Source organism: Saimiri boliviensis, chromosome 15, assembly GCF_048565385.1.
Source record: "Saimiri boliviensis isolate mSaiBol1 chromosome 15, mSaiBol1.pri, whole genome shotgun sequence".
In the NCBI taxonomy this organism is placed as follows: Eukaryota; Metazoa; Chordata; class Mammalia; order Primates; family Cebidae; genus Saimiri; species Saimiri boliviensis.
The window spans coordinates 29683177-29706726 of NC_133463.1; the positions used below are offsets into that span (position 1 = coordinate 29683177).

The window sequence follows — 23550 nt, forward strand, 5'->3', positions numbered from 1 at the left end:
CCCAGGAAGTGGAGGTTGCAGTGAGCCAAGAAGGTGCAACTACACTCCAGTCTGGGTGATAGAGTAAAACTGTGTCTCAACAGAAAAAAGGAAAGAAGAAGAAAAAGAAGAAAAGGAAGAAGAAAAGAAGGAAAGAAGAAGAAAAAGAAGAAAAAGAAGGAAGAAGAAAAGAAGGAAAGAAGAAGGAAAAGAAGGAAGAAGAAAAGAAAGAAAAAGAAGGAAAAGAAGGAAGGAAGAAGAGAGAAAAAAAGGAAGGAAGAAAGAAAGAAAGAAGGGAAGGAAGGAAGGACAAGACAAGACAGAAACAGCATAGATAATTTTAAATTTTCTAATTTAGAAAAAATAATTATATTGGTGCAAAAATTGTTGCAGATTTTGGCATTACTTTCAATGACAGAACCCGCAAATATTTTTGCACTAACTTAATAAAAGAGAGAAAATGGTAAAAGAAATATAATTAATTGTAGTATGTTATATTTAACCCCCCAAATTATCATTTCAGCATCTAATCACTACAAAAGCTAATAGGGAGTTATTTTATTTCTTTTCATACCAAGTCCTCAAAATCCAGCGTGTATTTTAATCTTACAGCACATTTGAATTTTGAAGAGCTGCATTTCAAAGACTTAATGCTGTGTGTGGCTATAATAGTGGACGGCATGGATCTAGAAGGCAAATTGTCAGAGAGGGAAGGAAGGAGGGAGGGAGTGGAGCATGGCAGTTGGGGAGATAGGAGTCAGGGGCACAAGAAGGAGCTGCTGGAGGACAGCTGGGTGAGCAAAGGCATCGAGGATGTGATTTGTAAGTTTGCTGGGACATCCCTGGAACCATTCTTAGGCATGTTTGGCTCAGGCTGGACCAGTAGGAGTCTCAGGGCCTGGGTATAATCTTCAATGGAAGACTCATGTTTCCTTTGGTGCCTTTGAAGTGAATTAATTCAACACAAAGTCTCTTAGTTTAATAGGTTCAAATAATTAATGGGATACCCGAGATTATCCATTACTTTCTTCTAGAACAAATTACCACCTTCTAGAGGACCATAGCAAATTATGATCTTCTAGAGCAGCGGTCCTCAACCTTTTCGGCACTAGGGACTGGTTTCCCGGAAGACAATTTTTCCACAGATGGTGGTGGCGGGGATGGTTTCAAGAAGAAACTGTTCACCTTAGATCAGGCATTAGATTGTCATAAAGATGCACAACCTAGATCCCTCACATGCACAGTTCACAATAGAGTTTGCCCTCCTGTCACAATCTAATGCCACCACTGATCTGACAGGAGGTGGAGCTCAAGCAATAATGCTTGCTCAGTCACCATGCCGCTCACCTTCTGCTGTGCAGCCAGGTTACTAACAGGCCATGGACCAGTACCATGGGGGTTGGGAACCCCTGTTCTAGAGCAGGTATATCTGGCCAAACTATATCCCCACAAGTCTATATTTAATGCCATGGAGGCAATAAGAAAGAGGAATTTTCAATTTCATCTTTATTAAAATGCCAGCCAGTCTATCTAAGGTACTTGTCCATAGTCTATAACATCTTAATTTAAACTCAGCTGGGAGACATCTTCCATGAAGAGGTTGCCTATGGCACTAGTTAACCATATTGGAGGGAGGTGTGGAAGCCACACCTGGAAACCATTTTCTCATTAGGAACTGAAATGTCAATATGTTCCTGCTTTCTCGCCAAGTTTAGAAATTCGCAATAGTGGCAGCCCTACTCACCAAGCCTAATTCAGGGTCCTATTTCTCTCCCATAAAGCAAAACTAAAGCTTTAAAATATTTTATTTTTAGGCAGGGTCTTGCTCTGTAGCCCAGGCTGGCATCCAGTAGTGCAGTCACAGTTCATTACAGCCTCTACTTCCCAGGCTCAAGTGACCCTCTCACCTCAGCCTCCCACTTAGCTGGAACTACAGGCATGCACCATCATTCCCAGCTAACTTTTTTTCCCTCATAGAGACAGTGTCTTGCTGTGTTGCCCATGCTGGTCTCAAACTCATATACTCAAGTGATCCTCCTGCCTTGGCCTCCTAAAGTGCTGGAATTACAGGTTTGAGCCACCATTCCCTGGCCATAACTTTGAAATTTTGAGATTGTGTTTGTCTTTCTATTATACCCCTCTAGATTTGGCTTGGGGGTTCTTCACGCTGAGAGCTAAGGAGTCAAAGATTTCCAGATCTTCCCAGCATTTCTTGTTCAAACACGAGTTTTCCACCTTCACTTCCACATGTGGGATGCTCCAGTCTAGGCGGTATAGTCTCATCAGGCCAATATGTAACCCGAGGCCTGCAAATATTTTCTTCCTGCTTTGCTTCCTTTCGGAAGGTCTCATCTTTATTGGGGCTTTCTTTGTCCAAATTCCATGGATTTCTTGGTATTTTCCTTTAGATCAGAGGCCATACTTTGCCTTTATTTACAATAATGGTTCTGCCTTGAAACTCATGCAGTAATTCTTTTGAGTATTTTAGTTGGATCATTCCCTCATCAATCTGTCTAAAATTTCTGTGACCACCTTGCAGAGCAGAGCAGTCTCTCGTATGTGATTTCTGCAGTTGCTCTCGTGATGAACTCTCTTTCTATAGCTGCAAGAGCATGCCTCTCAATGGGCTCTGGAACTGGGATACCTTGAGAGTGAGGGCAGAGGAGTTGTTGCAGCTGGCTGTGTTAGATTTGTGGCTCTTCTTAATCTTCTCTTTATGAGTGGTTAGAGCTGGGTGTGCCTCCTTATCCCCTCTATACCCATTTATGTTGTCTTTAAAAGCCAAATCTTTCTCCTAAGGAAATTTTTTATCTTCCCCAGGCTTACTCAGCCCATCTGCTTTTATTTGTCTTTCATTTTCTCTCTGCCCTTGTTTAGATAGTGAGAGAGAAGCATATTTGGACAATCATTCCAGTTCCTCCCTGAATTTCTGAACAAATCTGCTTCCAGAAACACTCCTTCAGGCTCAGACTGCCTAAATTGCCCTCTTAGATTTTGAGTTTGTAATAATTTCACCGAGCTTTTTTGAGGGTATATTTTTGGTCTGTTTTTCTTTATTTAAATGCCAAGAGTTGGAATATTCTCTGTAAATTGATGGCTCGTATTCTTATTGATGCATTCATTGGTGAAATCTATCACTGTTTTGGAGTATCACCAAGTTAGGGACCCTGGAATGTAAAGTGAGGGCCAGAATATATGTAGCTAGCAGGTTCAGAATGAACTGGAGACTGAAGTTGTGGGTGATTTGAGTCTGTGGATCTGTCATCTACATCCACATTTCCCTACCTTGTCTCCGAAAACAGTTCTAAACAACCTAGGGAGAGCTGAATGTTGAGTAGCTGATTTAGCACAGTCTACGAATGACTGGCAGGAAATGAATGTTGGTGCTCTGCGGCCAGAAACAATGTAGCTGTCTTTGTAGTTTTTAAAGGCCTTGCCTCTAGAAATGTCTAAGACACATAACATAAGCAGAAAGCAATTGTTTCATACCCCAGTGTCCCAAAAACTTATATACTATAGCTCTGCCAATTTTAGGATTACTTAAGTCCAAAAGTTTCTATTTTCCCTAAAATCAAATTCTTGCTGCAGCCATGCCTGCTCCTGCAAGGTCACATCAAGGACAGCCTCAAAGGACATCATAGTCATTGTTTATTGTGGTAGGCAGAATAAGATTGTGGCCCCGCAATTCCTTCCCCTTATTAAACATGAGCTGTCTAATCCTCACCCTTGAAGTATGGGAGGGACCTGTGAATATGACGTCATGTCACATCTGTTCAGTTCTTGATCAGTTGACTTTGAATTAACCAAAAAGGAGATTGTCCTGGGTGGGCTTGACTTAATCAAATGAAAGCCTTAAAAGCAAGACTCTTTTGCTGGTCTAGGAAAAGCAAATAGCCCTACTATGAACTGCCTATAGAGAGGGGCAGCCTCTAGGAGCTCAGGCTTCAGTCCTACGCCCACAAGGAATTGAATATTTCCAGCAACCATGTGAGCATGGAAGAGGCTGTAAGCCTCTGTTGAGACCAGAGCCCTGGCCAATGCTTTGATTGTGGCTCTGTGAGGCCTTGAACAAAGGACCAAGTAAAGCTGGGCCAGGACTTCTGAACCACAGGAATGGTGAGATAATACATGTTTGTTGTTTTAAGCCTCTAAGTTTGTGTTCCTTTTTTATGCAGAAATAGAAAGCAAATACACTTACATAAGGTGGTCCCCTAGCTACAGTAAAGGCTGCAGTTAACTTCCAAGTTAAAAAACTTGCATGTTCTCTTTTTACTTGAACACTTACAAAGTTGCTATGGTCTGAATGTTTGTGTCTTCTCCAAACTCATTGGTTGAAATCTTAACCCCAAGGTGACAGTATTAGAAGGTGGAGGCTTTAGAAGGTGATTAGGTCATGAGAGCAGAGCCATCATGAATGGGGTTAGCGCCCTTGTAAAATAGGCCCCAGAAAGCTCCCTCATCCTTTATGATGTAAAGCCACAGCAAGAAGATGGCTATCTGTGAACGATACACTGAACTCTCACCAGACACTGAGTCTGCCGGCACCTTGATCTAGGACTTCCCATCTCTAGAAATGTGAGAAATAAATTTCTGTTGTTTATAAACCACTCAGTTTATGGTATGTTATTATAGCAGCCTGAATGGACTAAGTCAAAAAGCCCAAAGCTTCCAGCCTTGAATCAAGACTTCTCAGCTTCAGTCACTTACGTGGGTTATTTTCTCCCCAAGAAGCAATTCTTGTCAACCGAAGTAGCCATCCTCATCAATATAGCAGAGAGAACCCTGGGGCCAGACTGCCTGGGGCTGAGTCACAGTTCTCACAGTTCCAGGCTACAAGCCTCAGACAAGCTTTAAATTCTTTCCCTGCTAAAGTTTCCTCATCTGGAAAAGGGCATGATAATAACAGGGTGTTTCTCAGAGAACTGTGAGGACACAAGTGAATTACTACATGGAGAAGGTTTAGAAAATAGGCACATAGTAAATCGTGTTAACTGTTATTATTTCTTGTGTTTTTTAAATTCAGACAACAATATGCTGGGGTTTTAAAGGTTGAATAAAGAGCATCCTCTTTCACCTTCCAAATTTGGGATCCTTTGGGAAAGAAGACGCAGGAAACAAAGAGATGGAGATCACATGTCAGCTTTATCACTGATAATGTTCCTTGGAGAAGTGGCTCAGATGTTTTGCCACAGTGGGTCTCCTGACACTTTTCTGAGAATTGAACTTCTGCACCCTGTCTCAGGCACAGCTGGACAGACACAGGCCTCCCCTAGAGGGGCAGACCACCTCCCATATGGCTGGAAGTAAGCAGAGTGGACCCTCCCTGGGGAAAGGAAGATCAGAATCAGAGATCCCAGGAGGCACCAAGCTTAGAATGTCTAATCTCTCCTTGCACACTCAGCAAATAGATCTTCTCTTTATGGAGGGGAAAAAGTATCAGGAGGGTTGCTTAGCTGCAGTTCCTCCACCAGGAAACCCAAGTTGAGGGCGATGGTACTCTAACTTGATCAGCTGGAGGGCTTGTTAAATCACAGAACACTATTGTTAGAATAGCAAAGACCTGGAACCAACCCAAATGCCCACTGATGATAGACTGGACAAGAAAAATGTGGCATATATACACCATGGAATACTATGCAGCCATAAAAAACTATGAATTTGTGTTCTTTATAGGGACATGGATGAATCTGGAAACCATCATTCTCAGCCAACTGACACAAGAACAGAAAATCAGACACCACATGTTCTCACTCACAGGTGGGTGTTGAACAATGAGAACACATGGGCACTGGGAGGGGAGCATCACACACTGGGTTCTGTCATGGGGAATAGGGGAGGGACAATCGGGGATAGGGAGATTAGGGAGGGATAAAGGGGATAAATGCCAGATATAGGTGATGGGGGGATGGAGGCAGCAAACCACATTGCCATGTATGTACCTATGCAACAATCCTGTATGTTTTGCACATGTACCCTAGAACCTAAAGTGTAATTAAAAAAAAAAAAAAGAAACACACAGAACGCTGGGCCCATCCCAGAATCTCTGATCCAATAGGGCTAAAGTTCAGGCTGAGAAGTTGCATTTCTCCCAAGTCCCCGGGTAATGCTAGTGTTGCTGGTGCAGGACCTCATTTTGAGAACCTTTGATCTGAGAAAATGAGGGTCCCTGAGGTAGATTGGTCACTCTTTGCTTGAACAAGCAAACCGTTTATGATTTGAGTGACTTAGAGAAGTGTGAGTGACAGAGAAAAGGTGATACAGCCCCAGTGACTTTGTTTCCACATCAGACCAGGGAGGGGAAGAAGAGTTGACTGAGAAAATGACTTTCTGCATTTGGACACCTGTCCTCTACAAGGGACATTAGGTTAACCTGTCAGTGCTACCAGAAAACCACAGTGACATTTTTTTTTTTTTTCTGGATTGACCCATTATTTCATTGAACTGAAAAATTCATCTGAAATTGTTGAATTGTTTGGCAAAAGCTAAACTAAGGTAGGTAAACTTAGGATTGTTTTTCTCTACCCTCAAACAAAAACCAAGCATTTAGAAATCTGGGCATGTTTTCAGTCATTTAATTTCTCTTCATTTTTTGACTATCATCAATCGACCTCAACATTGTTGGAAAGCAATTATGAAACATTTCGACTATATTGAACACTATACTAGGAGTTGTACAGGGCAAGATACGGGCAACTGTCCTAAATTAGAACTTGGACTATCAGAGCTTGTATTATTGGATGGTTTGGCTCCTTGGAATGCAAGTGCACGTCATGGACCAGCAGCATTGATTAGAAGTGCAGAATTCCAGGCTCCACCCCAAGCCTACTGCAAATGGGGACTTGCATTTTTGCTGGTTAGATGCATGTTCATGTTCCATCAGCTCTGAGATAGACGAGCACTCCCTCCCTATTCTTTATACACCCCCAGAATGATCTTTGAGAATCTAAGTCTAAATGCTCTGTGCTTAAAATGCTTCAGTGATATCTATCACCTGAGGAATTAAATTTAAATTTCATAGATTTAGGAAAGGAAGGAGTAGAAAATAAAGACAATTCCAATAGAGAAGTTGCAAGCAGATAGGAGAATTGGAAGGGTTAGCTGCTAGGTTGTTTTATGGGCTAAATGGTGTTTTTTTGGCCTTTCATGATTCAGAGAGGCATCAGAGAGGTCCAGCTCAGCCTAACCCTTCACCCTAAAAACCAATGATTTTACAAGGAGATTAAAAGGGAAAAACTTTATGTGCCTACGATGCTACCCTTTTTCATAATGGTGGGTTTGTACAGCTTAGGTCTGTATGGGACAGAAAAATGTAACCAAAAGTGATGAGAAAATCTAAACATAGCAAGAAAAGGAAAATTATGTTTGTTCCTATGTGTTGTGCCCATGCAATGGAAGGTGGAGTGTGTACTGAATCTGAAGGAATTAAGAGGGTGGGAAGCCACCAAGTCGCTCACTGTTTAAGACTAACTACCATTTATTGAAGGCTCACTGTGTCACCCACAGTGCTGAGAGCTTTATGCTATAACTTCATTTACTTTCCACAACAGCCATCGAGGTAGGTATTAACAGAGAAGAAGGTTAGGCAACCGGCCAATGTTATACAGCTAATACAAGACAGAACCATGAATAAGATCCAGATTTGATTCTACAGTCAATGCTGTCAGCCAGTATGCTGATCATCTTCCCATCAGAAGGTGGGTCACTGTCCATCTCTGCCTTTTCATTTAAACCTATGTTCCCTGGACATGAATCTCAGAAAGTTATTGCCTGCCTGTTCCCACTATGCTTCCAGAATGCATTTCCTTGCAAATGATGAAGTGGAAATGGCACCAATGAATAAGAATGAATGGATGGATGGGGAATTCTAGATGGAGGTGGGAAATGCTGAAATGATGGGCTGTGCCCATAAATCAGCAGATGCACCACAGTTCTTGGTAAGAGCTATCCATTTGCCCCCTGGCCAAACTGTGTGCCTTGGCTTCGCTGAGCTGTAGTGGAAGCCAAACCATCTACTACTGAATCAGTGACCCAGCAAGAAGGGCTGCAATAATGAAATCAAGCAAAACAAAAATTAAACCCTGTGCTGCAGTGGAAGGAGAGATGTCACATGCTTGTTCTAGATACTTCAGAGGTTACTGTTGCCTGAGAATGGATTTCCAATGACTGGAAAGGCAGAAGGATGATTGCCTTCATGTGTCCACTGTAAAGTCTGCTTGTCCTTTTGTCAAGGAGTAAATGAAGCCAGGGTGGAAGGAATCATTACTGGACAACATTACATCTACTATTTAAGCTAAATTAAGTAAAGTGGAAAAGGAAAGTCCAAAGTCATAAATGATAATAATTTAAGCCAGGAAGAAAAATGTAAGGCAGGTTATTGTAAACAGTTTTCTATTATGACCGATGCAGATGGGCATGGGGATCTGTTGAAATGAATATTTTTAGAGCAAATTTAACTATGCAAATTTGAAACCCTGTAATATAAAAATAATAATAAAGGCTCTCTTTAGGTACAAAACTTGAAATAATGTGAAATTCCCTGGGCACACTTTAATTGGACAAAATGACTATTTACAAAGGTGTGAGGAGGATGCAGGGAAACTACAAGGAATAGTACTTGTACTCCCTTCAGCCCTAAAAGGACAAGGGGAATGAATCTTATTTTTTTTTTTTTTGAGATGGAGTCTAGCTTTGTCACCCAGGCTAGACAGAGCACAGTGGCATGATCTCAGTTCACTGCAACCTCTGCCTCCTGGGTTCAAGTGATTCTCCTGCCTCAGTCTCCTGAGTAGCTGGGATTATAGGCATGCCCAGCCAATTTTTGTATTTTTAGTAGAGACAAGGTTTCACTGGGTTGGCCAGGCTGGTCTCGAACTCCTGACCTCATGATCTGCTTGCTGTGGCCTCTCAAAGTGCTGGGATTACAAGCGTGAGCCACCATGCCCGGCAGGGAATGAGTCATTAACAAACCCCTGGGAGAGTTGTGAAGAGGACCGCCTGATAGAATCCGGGGACTTTGGGCAAAGATGCAACTGACCCACAGTGACTTGGCAGAGAGGGAGCCCTGGGCATAAATACCCTGACCTCTATCCTCCATTTCTTGTAAATGCCATCCTTTGGTGAAACCTGCCTGGAAGCCAGAGGGCTAGAGAACCTGTTGATGTAGTCCATGTAGATGGACTTCCTGGGAATACAGAGCAGAGTAGAGAAGGATCTGGAGGAACAAACAGAAAAAAATCCAGCTTAACCCTGAACTAGCCAGAAAATGAGGCCCAAATCATATGATTTCAAACAGACAGACAGAATATATTATAAATGGTGTTTATGCTATGGCTACATGACCATGCCACTGTAGCTGGTAAACAACACTTAAACTATCTCACGTTGGTCAGAATTGCTCTTGAATTGTGTGGACTTTTGAATAAGGAGATACTTTTAGGAAACATTACATTCAATCATTATGTTTTACCTTCCCAATTCTTTCACAAAATATCACTTTGGTTTGGAGTCTCCTGCAGCAGATTTTAAGCTGCAATTTAACAACCGGGCTGTAGGAAAGAATTTTGGCTCATCTCTCTTTATGTAGTTTCTGTGCTCTTGAAATGCCACAAAATTAAGATTTTCTAAATATAGTTCTATTTTCATTTTGAAGATAGAATATTTGTAAAGCTATGCAGTCTTCTTTTGCCCTCAAATTCACTGGTGCTCCAGAAAATTAACTTGAAGAGAATTAACAGCTGCATTTTCACTGTTATGATGGTTGCAGAAACTCTAGTGGCTAGACTGTAAGCTCCTTGAAAGCAAGAGCTCTGTCTCATTCAACAACGTATCCATCAGCTTCCAGCCTAATGCTAGGCTCTTAGAAGACTCAGTGAATATTTCTTAAACAAACAAAGCTTTCAAAATTATGCACAGATCTAAAACTGAATCATACCAAGTTCTAATCATATTCCTTAATTATGTTTTATTAAAAGATTTCAGAATCACAATGCATACGATATTGGGAAGATTGATTGGTTTCTCTTCTGCACTAGAATGTGGAGAACCTACAAACTAAGAATTAGTATTTGAGACAAGTGTTATGGTTTAATCATTTGGAGGGTTTTCTAATGTATAATCATGGCCAATTGGAAACTTTTTCTAACCAAGACCCGAAGAAAGCCATTTATTCTGTCAGATTCCCTGCACATGTAGAAAACCTGGAATCTCAATCAAACCAGGTGTAAAGTTGCCATGGTGGTAGGTCCATTTTGTTTAGTCGTCTGCTTTTGTTTAAACAATGACAAGCCTACATTTTACCACCATCAAAGTTCAGCCCCAAGTCAGTTGGAGCCTCTCTTAGGATCCAGCCTATATTACCTGTCACAAAACAGAAATTCAGTGAAAAGGGGCTGGAAGAAATGTGAAAAGCCTTGGCCTGTGCTTCTGTGTTTTGTTTAGAAAGCCTGCATTCTGGCTTCTCTTAATGATGGCTTAATTTGGAATATTTTTATGCCAGAAGATTAAATCAGGCCATCCATTAGGACGATAATCCATATACATGAATTCCATTAAAATGGAAAGAAAAGGGTATTTCTTTTCTCTCTTCTTTTTGTCCTAATTTCCCCTTTACTTAGACTTCTGTCCTCTGCATGGTGATGTCACTGTAGCTTTCAGTAGCTGGCTGAGGGCATGGGTGTGAGCAGTTCCCTCTGTAGCCATTCCTGATTCATCTGGGTGAATCATCCGTTTGGGTCTCTGGCTGGGAGGACGTGGTGTCACTACACGTCCCGCTCCTCCCAGGCCTCTTCTTTAATACTTTGTATATTCACAGCAGGCATGTTAAGCAGAGGCTGCCCAGGAGCCTGAGAACTCACTAAGCCTCCCAAGTGCCGGGTGATCCTGGGCAGGGAGCCCTGGGGTTCTCATCCGTGCAGGGCTGAACTCCTTCACCCTGCTCAACACGAAGCCATTTATAGATTCAAATAGCTCTGAGGGAACCACCCCTTCTAGCTATATCCAGGGCAATCAGACGTCCAAGATTCCAGATGCTTGGCCCTGCTCAGCCTTTTTTGCATTGAGGTCAATTATTATAAATTATCATTTTTGTAGGAATGCTCTTAATTCAGCTGTTATACAAACCATGGGTCTGTTTCTTAGCAATTTTAATTCAGACCCTTCCAGACAACAGTAATTCCCAGTTTGATCTTTCCCCCTCTTTCTTCTCTTTTTCCACTACGTCTTCCTCCCCCCTTATTCCTAACTTAACTGTTTCCAGATGTGTATCCTTCAGCCCTGTTTCCATCCCAGCTTCTTTTATAATATGCACTTGGACCCCTTCCACATCCTAGATGTGTTATTTGTTTATGCTGAGGCATCTGGGCCTCAACACAGTCCTGTCACTGCAACGTGGCAAACTTGTGAAAAATCCACTGGTAGCCAGCTAGCAGGCTGCCCCACCCTGGCGAGCAGAAGAGGCTTTTCAAAGGTCCGTAAGTGGAGGCCAAGAGAACAGAAGTGACAGGACAGTGGGAACCCAGGTGAAGCCAGGAGGTCACATTCTCCTATGCTGTGGCTCTTTTGGGTACAGATAAGCCTAGTAACTCTGGAAGATGAGGGTTCAGTTGCTATCAAAGCCAGATGGTGCCGCTGCAGAATCCAAATAAATAACCCATCCTGCCTCCACAAGTTGCCCAGGGAAAGCAAGCCCTCATTTAGGAGGCTGTGGGCACCAGCAATGGGAACCCAGGAGCTGAGGGATATAGGGCTGTAGGGGAGGGAGCACTGGACTGAGAGCCCCAAGTCTTTGTTGTGGCTTCAACGTTCTACCTGTTCTCTTCCTGACCTTAGACTAGCCTTTTAATCTGGGCTCCCATTTCCTTTTTCGTGAGAGAAGAACACTGGATTAAACTGTCACATTTCACGTTTTGTTTTTAAACATTCAAACAAAATCTTAAGCGGAAGCTTTTTATATTTGTGCACTCAATACTTTTGTGACAGAAAGAAGTAATAATATAATAACAGTGTTTTTAAGCAGCCTTGCTGGTGGCCATTTCAGCTCACACCTCCATCCCAAGGAATTCAAAAGGAGGTAGGGGCATCAGAGGCGTGACTCTCTTCCCTGCAACCTTCTGCACCCCAGGGGTTACGGAGCTCACTCACATAGCTCTTCTCAGAGTCACAGAGAACAAACTTCCCCTTTTGACCCTTTCTTTTCCTTATTCCTCTCCTGGAACTGGCCCTTGAGCTTCCTTCACCCCCAGATGAACATGTAGTGTCCAACATGGAGCATGAGCAAGAATACACCTTTGTTTGTTGTAAGCTTCAAAATATTCCAGTTTTTTCTTATTGGTTAGGAGCCCTAGCTCAATTCAAACAGACCTAGGTTTGAATTTCAGCTGTATAACCTCAGACAAATGACTTACCTTCTCTAAGCCTCAGTTTTCTCATTCACAACACAGGGATGAGAATGGCACTTACCTCACTGGATTATTGAGGCGACTAAATATGAAAACGCAGATAAGTTGCCTAGCACAGTAACTGATACTTACAAACACCTAACAAATTCTAGCCATTTTTAATATGAAATAGATATAGGACACAGGAATGGAAAGGTTTGGGTGTGTATGAGAGGGAGATGAACAATGATGAAACATGACAATTGGTTATTCATTTTCTTCTGACACTTGTCTTTTAGAAATAAAACTTGGCTGGGCACAATGACTCACGTCTGTAATCCCAGCACTTTGGGAGGCCGAGTTGGGCGGATCACCTGAAGTCGGGAGTTCAAGACTAGGCTGACCAACATGGAGAAACTCCATCTCTACTAAAAATACAAAATTAGTCGGGCATGGTGGCACATGCCTGTAATCCCAATTACTCGGGAGGCTGAGGCAGGGGAATTGCTTGAACCCAGGAGGTGGAGGTTACGCTGAGCCAAGATTGTGCCATTGCACTCTAGCCTGGGCAGCAAGAGTGAAACTCTTGTCTCAAAAAAAACCCCAAAAAACAAAAAACAAAAAAATAAAAACAAAAACCAGAAAAATAAAAAGAAAAGAAATAAAACTCAATAGTTTTTGGCCTTGTGTTAGGCAGCATAATGGCCTACAAACATGTCCAAATCTGAATCCCCAGAAACCTATCAATGTGTTACCTTATACAGAGAAAGGAACTTACAGATGTGAGTTAAGTTCTTGAGATGGAGAAATGATACTGGGTTACCCGAGTGGGCCCAGTGTCATCATGATGTCCTTATTGGTGAAAACGGGAGACAGGTAGTTCTGAGTGAGACAGGAGTTGTGAAGATGGAACCAGAAGTAGGAGTGATATAACTGCTGGCTGGAAGAGCCAAGGAAGGCGGACAGCCTCTAGAAGAGAGAGGAGCCAAGGGAGCAAATTCTCCTCTAGAGCCTCCGTCAGGAACACAGAGCTGCCGACACCTTGATTGTAGTCCAGCGTAACCATTTTGGACTTCTTACCTACAGAACTGTAAAATAGTAAGTTTATGTTGTTTTAAGCCATAAATTTGTAGTGATTTGTTAAACCAGCAATAGGAAACAAATTCAGGTCCTGATTCCCTTTTCTCTTATTTCAGCTTTGCTGCTTCTTGTCAGCAGGTAGCTGCATTTTCCTGACTTCAAAATCATAAAAAACATGGGTTAGATTTCTTTAGATTCTCATGCATACTGGCTCATAAATTAGCACCCTGCCTGTGGCCACTCTTCCCTGCCAACCCCCTCCTTCATCCCACATGGTCCCACCTATTCCATTCAGCAAACATCATCTCAAAAACATCAACAAATTTTCCATCTTAACTTTAAAATGTCTTGGTTAATTGTGTGTAATTTTTGGGGTAGTTTGCCACACATGATATTTTCCAATTACTATTAAATAGTGAAATTGAGGCCAGAAGGCCAGACTGAATTATGCCTGCAGGATTCTTTTTGTTAATTTTTAATTTTTTTTTAAAATTTCTAACTTTTAAGTTCAGGGGTCCATGCCCCAGATGTGCAGGTTTGTTACATAGGTAATCTTTGTGTGTCATGGTGGTTTTCTGCACAGATCAACACATTACCTAGTATTGAGCCCAGCATCTATTAGCTACCTGCAGAACTCTTAACATGACTTTTTCTAGAATTCTCTTCATCATCAAGAGAGTATCATATAAACTCTCTTGATGATAAATGAATTTATTTACTATAGTAATATGCAGGGCCTATGGTAGTATTATTTTTTTTGCAACATTCTTAGTTGTTGAAAACTTGTTTGATTACAAACAGGGATAATTGATTGTTGTCATTGGCTATGTTTGTTTTACTTTTTAATTGGTATGAGTGATGGAAGGCAAGAGACAGGAGGAATATTTGTCATCTCCTTCCCAGAGGCACTTCTGTTATATTTCAATTCTCTGTGTGGCAGGTAGGGTGCTCAGGTACTTCAGGAGTCTCTCTCATGTTTGTAAATCTTCTGCAGGAGCCTGCTTGGTGTTCAGTGTCATTTCCAGGATGATCCCTGCCTGCTGCAGTGGGGTCCCTCCACTATAGCTGGGTCCCTCCACTACTCTTGCAATGAAACACTGGTGCTTGAAGTTAATAGAATATGTCATGGAGAGAAGCATAAATCCCCTGGCCTCTTGAAATACAGGTCCTATGTTTAGCTACAGAATGGTAAATATTCTTTTGGTTCTGAACAAAATAACCATTCCGTGTTCAAACTGTGACTTGTTTTGCATATTGTCTCCTATTGAAATGGCATATGGCATGGGAGGAGTACCCTCAGTAAGTCTAGGTTCCAGAAATAGATCTTTAATCTTTCCGTATACCACACCTTGTGTTTCTAGGTCTTTTTGCTCCCCCAGTCATTTCAGAGCTCATAGCTGTGAGGCTCCTCCCATCTCAGAGCTCTTCATCTCTCTGAGATTTGGTCCTAGAGAAGGGGGTCTAGTTGCTTGCTAGAACCAACATCTTTCTCTTAGAGTGTCTGTAAAATGTTGGTTCACTCAGTATACTCAGTATACTATTAGGCTTTTACTATGATATTTCAATCCAGATTCTGTGGTGGGAGCTCTTACAAACTTACTAACACATAATTCCTTTTTATACTATATTTTGCCTAAATATGGTTGGACTCATTTTTAGCTAGATAGCATATGAATTAATACTGATTCATGCCCAAGACGAGATGGAGCTTGCCTTTTTCTGAGGAAAATAAAGTGTTAGGTTTTTCTTGTCTTAGTTATTAAAAAATGCCAGCTTGAACACCTGTCTGGTGTTGTAATTATCTTAATCTGTGAAGCCCAAGGGCCATCTGGCCCACCTGATCAATTCTGTAGGTATTGATTAAGATGGGGAGGAGGCCGGGCATGATGGCTCACACCTGTAATCCCAGCATGTTGAGAGGCAAAGGTGGGTGGATCATGAGGTCAAGAGATGAGACCATCCTGGCCAAAATGGTGAAACCCCATCTCTACTAAAAATACAAAAAAGTTAGCTGGGAATGGTGGTGCGTGCTTGTAGTCCCAGCTACTCCGGAGGCTGAGGCAGGAGAACTGCTTGAACCCAGGAGGCAGAGGTTGCAGTAGCCAAGATTGTACCACTGCACTCCAGCATCTCATCTGCCTTTGCTGGCCTCTGCTGAAGTGTAGCTGGCTCTGCCTTATCTTTGGGATCTGCCTCTACTCTCACTGTGTCTGTTGATGTGGCACGTCCCCATGGCATCTGATGATCAAGCCCTTCACTCTGCAACTTCTGTGCCTACCTTGCAAGACCCAGTTGGACTCCATCTGCTCTTAGCCAACCTCTGGGCCTCTCTTAGTAAGCCTAAGGAACATACGGCTGCTCTTCCACTTCGTTCTAGGGCTGCAAGAGATTGGGAGTGGGGTGCATAGAGGCTGAGGCAGGCCATTTCAGAACTTTCTTTTTTACCCTATACATACTTTTATACTGACTTGGCTGCCCTCTGAGATGATGGTGTGGAGCCCTCTGAGAAAAGCCCTTTCTTGTCTCAGTTCCAATTGTCAAATCGGAACAAATTCTCCCTATTCTCATACCTTTATCTTATCCAGAGAAGGTGGTCTCTACCAATGCTCCAAGGGTTTTGACCCCTGGAGAAGTCACTATGTGGTCACTGTGAGAAGCATTTCTCAAGACCCTACATCAACTATTCACTCTCTGATTCTTTTCCAAGTTCCTCAACTCCAGACCAGAAAAGGTTCTTATCTCCTCTTTGTGCAGCGGAGAAATGGCTTGTATATCATCATGTTTTTCCTTGTCTATGGATAATATTATAAACTCTATGCTGTTAGTGCTCCAGTACTTATCTTTGGAGAGCTAAATACACACACACACACACACACCCCCCACAGTGAGAGTAGAGGCAGTGTGTGTGTGCACGTGTGCACACATTTAGCTCTTTAAATATATGTATTTATCTTTCCATGCTATTGTGTCTTTCCCTCTCAAGTGCCAATTTTGAAATTCAAAGTGAAGAATTTGACTTGCTGAAATTCTACTTGCTGAGTTCTTTGTTTTTTCCCCTTTTCTAGAACAAAAGCCTTAGCCTAAGATCTTCTTTAATGGTTAAGATGTTGCAGGATAAAAAGGAAATGCCAAGAATAAAGAACACATCTGGCAATATTTTAAAATAGTTTGTAGCTACCTATAGGATATGAAAACTGAAATAACTTAGGAGGTCTACCATAAAATTTTGCCCTTTTGGGAGGAACTGGGAACAGCTAGGCAAATTCCTCAAGATGTTAACTTCAAATAGTCTTGAAATTTATCATAAGAGGCAGATTTTTCTCTCCCTCCCTCCTTGACTATGAAAATAGTTCTTAGGACACTGCCTTCTTTTCCATGCCCTTTAGTAACCTGGGAGGGTTGCTTGGCAAAATTCCACACAGTAAGCAATACTCACTGCTATCTAATAGACTTAAGCTATCTCCTTGGGGAACAACAGAAACGTCCTGTGGCTAAAAATGTCAAGTCTGGGATCCTAAAGCTCTACAAGAGAAATGATGGAGAATGTGGTTCCCTAGGCTGGGGAATAGGTTGGATGACTAATGTCTTTTTCCCAGCTTGTTAATTTCTATGATTCAAAGAAAACAGATATCAAAAGGAATGGAGAAAACACAATATTCAGAGAACAAAAGTGAAGACTTTTTATTCTAATATTTGAATTACACGTAAACACATACATATACATATACATATACATATACTTGCATATACACATTATACACATAAACATTTGAAAAATGTTTTTATGAATTGCTAATAAATATTTGCTGATAAAGAAATACTACATTAGAAATAATCAATTAAATGCTTATATTACCAGGAACTTAAGCCTGCCGACATTGGGAGAAGGTCACAATACCCCCGGATCTCTGAGTTCATGATAGTAAACTTGCATTTCTTTCATAGTATTCACAGGATGCTTATGATAAATGCAGTGCAAATACAGATGCTTCATTCTCATCATGGGTTGTTGAAACTAATTCATCTTGAGTACTGCTATGCCAGGTATATTGTACACCCCATAAATAACTTGTAACAAATTGATGTATGTATTATGTGTATATGTATCTATCTGCATATGTGTGTGTATATATATTTAATATATATAATTTTTGAAGATTAAAAGGTATTTTTACCCACTAGAGAGAGTTTTAATCTCTCAAGCCATAATTTTACATCATGGAGTATTAATTAAGAGCATGCTGCTAGAGTCAGATCGCTTGAGCAAAAACCATTTATTAGCTGTGTGACCTTGGGCAAGTTACTGAACCATTTTGTGTGGTAGTAAACTCCTCTTCAAGACAAGAATAATTGCACCTGCCCCATGGGGTGATTGAGGAGATTAAATGCATTAAGATATAGCACTATAGGAGAGAGATCCAAGATAGCTGATTAGCAGCAGCTCAGGATTGCAGCTCCCAGTGAAGGCGCAGGGAGGGAGTGGACGCCAGACTTTCAGATGAATTTTTGTTGCCCACGGACCAGGAGATTCCCAGCAGAGGAGCCCCACAAGTCGCCAGTGTGGCTATTTTGCCGGCATCCCAGCGTGGCGGTTCTCAGTGTGGAGTATGTGGAACTGGGTCCCCTTTTGGTTGGCGTTTGGAGCTATAGGAAGGCAGAGTTGCCCATTCAGCTGATTGAAAAGGGGATTGAAGCGGGGAGCCAGACCAGGAGATTACCGGGCAGAAAAGCGCCATGAATCTCAGCGCTGCTGTTTCACCTGGCAGAAATTGCATAGATTCCCAGCACCTTTTTGGCAGGCGACTGGGGCACCTAGGAGAGAATCAACCATTCAATTAGGAATAGAAAAAAAGGGGGCACCAAGGCGGGGAGCCAGGTGATCAGGCTCGGCTGGTCCCACCCCCACAAAAAAACCAGCAATTGAAAACGCTGATGGTTGAGGGTTTCACAGCAAGTACAGCTGAACCCAGGAAGGTTCAGCTCTGTGGGGGAGGGACGTCTGCTGAAGGAAAACAAAGAAACAGAAATAACATCATCACCAACAAGCTGGACGTCTACTCAGAGACCCAATCTGACAGTCAGCAATTACAAAGATGAGAGATGGATAAATCCACAAAGATGGGAATAAACCAGTGCAAAAAGACTGAAAACATCCGAAATCAGAATGCCTCTCCTCCAGGGGATCACAGCTCCTCAACAGCAAGGGAACAAGGCCTGATGGAGAATGAATGTGATGAATTGTCAGAATCAGGTTTCAGAAAGTGGATAATAAGAAACTTCTGTGAGCTAAAAGAACATGTTCTAACTCAATGCAAAGAAACTAAGAACGTTGAAAAAAGGTTGGATGAAATGCTAACGAGAATAGACAATTCAGAGAGGAATATAAGTGAATTAATGGAGCTGAAAAACACAATACGAGAACTTTGTGAAGTATGCACAAGTTTTAACAGTCGAATTGACCAAGAAGAAGAAAGGATATCAGAGGTCAAAGACCAACTCAATGAAATAAAATGAGAAGGCAAGATTAGAGAAAAAAGGGTAAAAAGGAATGAGCAAAGTCTCCAAGAAACATAGGACTATGTGAAAAGACCTAATCTACATTTAATAGATGTATCTGAATGTGACAAAGAGAATGAATCCAAGCTGGAAAATATTCTTCAGGACATTATTCAGGAAAACTTTCCCAACCTAGCAAGGCAGGACAATATTCAACTCCAGGTAATACAGAGAACACCACAAAGATATTCCTCAAGAAGAGCAACCCCAAGGCACATACTCATCAGATTCACCAGGGTTGAAATGAAGGAGAAAATGCTAAGGGCAGCCAGAGAGAAAGGTCAGGTTACCCACAGAGGAAAGCCTATCAGACTCACAGCAGATCTCTCAGCAGAAACCCTACGAGCCAGAAGAGAGTGGGGGCCAATATTCAGCATCCTTAAAGCAAAGAACTTTTAACCCAGAATTTCATATCCAGCCAAACTAAGCTTCATAAGTGAAGGAAAAATAAAATCTTTTGTGAACAAGCAAGCACTCAGAGATTTCATCACCACCAGGCCTGCTTTACAAGAGCTTCTGAAAGAACCACTACACATAGAAAGGAACAACCAGTATCAGCCATTCCAAAAATATACCAAAAGGTAAAGAGCATCAACATAAAGAAGAATCTACATCAACTAATGGGCAAAACAGCCAGCTAGCATTAATGGCAGTATTAAACTCACATATATTAATATTAATCCTAAATTTAAATCGACTAAATGCCCCAATCAAAAGACACAGACAGGCAAATTGGATAAAAAGCCAAAACCCATCGGTATGCAGCATCTAGACCCATCTCACATGCAAGGATACACAAAGACTCAAAACAAAGGGATGGAGGAAGATTTACCAACCAAATGGAGAGCAAAAAATAAAAAGCAGGAGTTGCAATTCTTGCCTCTGATAAAATAGACTTTAAAGCAACAAAGATCAAAAGAGACAAAGAAGGACATTACATAATGGTAAAAGGATCACTGCAACAAGGAGAGCTAAGGATCCTAAATATATACGCACCCAATATAGGAGCACCCAGATACATAAGGCAAGTTCTTACTGACTTATAAAGAGACTTGAACTCCTACACAATAATAGCAGGAGACTTTAACATCACATTGTCAATATTAGACAGATCAATGAGACAGAAAATTAACAAGGATATCCAGGACTTGAACTCAGACCTGGAACAAGTAAACTTAATAAACATTTACAGAACTCTCCACCCCAAATCCACAAAACATACATTCTTCTCAGTACCACATCACACCTACTCTAAAAGTGACTACATAATTGGAAGTAAATCACTCCTCAGTAATTGCATAGCATTTCACAGGTTTAAATGAAACATTGGTTGGCGGCTTGTTTGTTATTTTCCTCCCTTATTCTTTCCTGTCTCCATTGTTAAGCACAATTATTGGCATAAAATAGGTTTTTAATACCCATTTTTAGACTGCATTCTAGCCTGGGCAATAAAGCAAGACTCCCGTTCTCTCTCCCTCTTTCTCTTCCTCTTTCTTTCTCTCTTTCATTTTTTTCTTTCTTTTTTCCCTTAAAAAAAGATATAGCACTATATAAAATATAAAATAAATGTAAACTTTCATTATAATTACTGGTACGTGCAAGGCCCCATGCTAGATGCTCTGAGAGATTAAAGTAAAAAGAGACACAGTTTCCATATTTATATAGTTTACTATCCAATTAGGAACACAAGCTGCAGTTCCACATAAAGTTAAATATTATTACCCAAGAAGAAGACACACAGTCCAGTTCAGCAGCACTGACCAAACTCTTAAATACAAAAGCCATGGGGAACTGGGTGACTTAGAGCAGAAGGGTATTTTTATAAAAGGTGTCAGTCTCACATTTATTGCCCTTCATCTGATGCTTATCTCTTTGACATGATGAAAAAAGGCTCAAAGCAGATTGTAGAATAAACACATTGCAATGGGCCAGCCCTGTGTTAATCCTGCAGTGGTTTAGCCATTGGTGACTGCTACATGACGCAAATGCTGACACTGGATTAAGACTCCTGACAACAGAGATGGGTTGATGTGTGAGTGTTTTAAGAAGTGGGCCAACCCATCAATATCTGAAGTCTGTAGAGGGTTGGCAAATGCGTCAGCTAATTTTTTTTTTTTAATTTTTTCTGAGATTTACAGAGAGTTTCAGGCTGTGATTATCCAGCTTAAGAGGTAATTCTGTAAAAGAACCAGTACAAAACTGTGTGTCCCACTGCCAAATGAATACTACAGTTAACAAGTGCTCTGTGAAATCAAGGACAAGGCTGCTTATTATGGTCTGGGGTGATCACAGAAGGCCTTGCAAAGAAGTGATTATGAAAGGGCCTTCAACAAGAATTTAAGATAATCCTTGCACTAATTAATCCCTTTTAAGTCAAATATTAATTCTCCCAACTTAATTTTTAAATTTGTCACTCTAAATTTTTACTTATAGACTGTCCCTAAATGGTGCTCTGTAACCAAAGATAATTTTTTGGCTAAATTATGAATTTAGTAGGTTTCCATGAGTTGATCTGAGAATACAGCATCCAGAGCATGGCTTCTGTGGGAAAAGGGGAGCTATTCTGAACTTCAGACAATCATTTAAAAACCCATTTTTGAAAACTCTGCTTTGACTGGTTCTTTCTTTCCACAAATATTTATTAAGCCCTCTTGGCATGTCAGACACTTGTTGCAGGCACTGAGGTTACATCAGTGAACAAAACAAAAAATCTCTTCCCTCATGGAGCTGACATTCTAGAGAAAAGATTGTTAATAAGCATAATAAATAATTGGTATGGTGTGTTGGAATAAACAAAAGGTAGAATAGGGTAAAAGGGATGGGGTGGGTGGCCATTTTAAATAGGATAGTCTTTGGGTGACATTTAAGCCAAGTGTGAAGGCAGCTGGCTAAGGCTACCGACCACATAAGGGAAAAGCATTTAAGGCAGAAGGAAGAGCCAGTGAGTGCAACGGCCATGAGGCAGAAGTTTACCTATTGAGTTGAAGAACAGCAGGAAGACCAGTGTAGCTGCAGATGGGAGAGAAGAGGGAGAAGATGAGGTCAGAGAGGTAACTCATATAGTGGCAGGAAGGGGACTTGCCTGATCATACAGGGCCTCTTGCAGGCTATTCTAGAGCTTTTGAGAAAATGAGACATCACTTGTATTAGGCTGGCTTAAAATAGGGCCATCTGTATAAAAATAATTCCTCTTTAAATTGTCTCCTTAAACTTAAGGGTGTATAAAAATCACCCAGGATCTTGCTAAAATTCAAATTCTGATTTATTAGGTTTGGGGAAAGTCCTGAGATTCTGCATCTTTATCAAGCTTTCAGGTGACATCAGGCTGTTGGTACACAGGCACACTTTGAGTAATGAGCTCCCAGGGGCTTTTGGGCTTCTCTCCACTAGCTGGTTACAAGGGCCTTTTTGTTCCCTTTGAACCTGAAAAGACCACCTCGAAAGGTTTTTTCTTTATATTTTTACATTACCCAAGGGTCTCTTAGTATTCATGGTCCTATTACCTCGCTAGAAAGAGCGTGGTCCAAGGCTGCCTCCGGGACCATGAGGCAGGTTGTCCGGCTGTTTCCATGCACAGTGTAGGAAGTTTCTAGGGCTTCTGCATTGCCACTTGGAGGCTCTGCTTCTGAACTTCAGTCTGCTCCCTGAATAATAATTTCACCTCTGACCACATTCTTGTCTTACTCCAATTTCAAGAGCTCTAATACAGGTCTTCACTTCTACTCCTATACTTTGAGTGATAGTCCAGCTCTGCAAACTGAGGCAGCTGGGGGACTTGGGTGATGTTCCCAGGCAGAAGAGGTGGTCAGGTGGCCGACAGAAGCCTGTTTGCTAAGGAGCAAGGCCGACTGCTGAAGAGCCAGCCTGGTAATTTACAGTGGAACACGTCTGGAAGGACTTACCATTTCCAAATATAAGGCATAGGATACCGAGTCCCATGGGCTTGAGTTTGAATTGTGCTTCCATCCCTTACTGTGTAACCTAGGGAATGTGCTCAGGTGTCCTGAGCTGCAGTTTTCTTATCTGGAAAATGGAAATGATACAGATACCTCCTTCGTCAACTGAGACAATGCATTTAAAGCACCGAGTAAAGTGCCTGGCACAAATGATACAAAATATTAGTTGCTATTGTTTTTCTAATTTTTACTACCATCCACTATGTACCAAATGGCTTTCAAGCCCGGCATTATAGCATCCACCTTTACATTCTCTGGAGTTACCAGAGCAAATCTCTCAGGAAAGGGGTTCAAAGAGAGACACACAGGCCCGAGCACTTTCTTCATGACAGCGGTCACAAGAGACAACTGGAGAAGCTGAAGATGTTTAGTTTAGAAAGCAGATGATGGGGGACAGGTGGTGATGGCTCTCAGGGCTGCCTTGTTCACCAAAACCCTGAAGGCACGACGAGAGCGCAGAGAAGAGATGAAAGGGCAGCACCCCTCCCCTCCCCGCGACGCATCCCCCGGACGCGTGTTACAAAAACTTGCTAAGAGCGAAAGCGAGTCCGCGGGAGAGTCGGGGTGGGAGTGCCCGCGGGGGTCGTCTCGTGCGCAGCCGCGGC

General features: G+C 41.7%; 1 protein-coding gene across 6 annotated transcripts in view; it reads left to right on the plus strand.

Annotated features, from left to right (window-relative positions):
• Nucleotides 1–23550, plus strand: part of TSPYL5 (TSPY like 5) — a 282157-nt gene that overhangs the window by 209517 nt on the left and 49090 nt on the right. For 4 of the 6 annotated variants that reach the window (XR_012514055.1, XR_012514054.1, XR_012514056.1 and 1 more), the window contains one exon: nt 5653–5786. The gene's annotated coding sequence lies outside the window, so the exon portion shown is untranslated. Of the gene's footprint in view, nt 1–5652; nt 5787–7526; nt 23523–23550 lie in introns of those variants that run through there. The other 2 variants (XR_012514052.1, XR_012514053.1) reach the window with 2 other exon arrangements.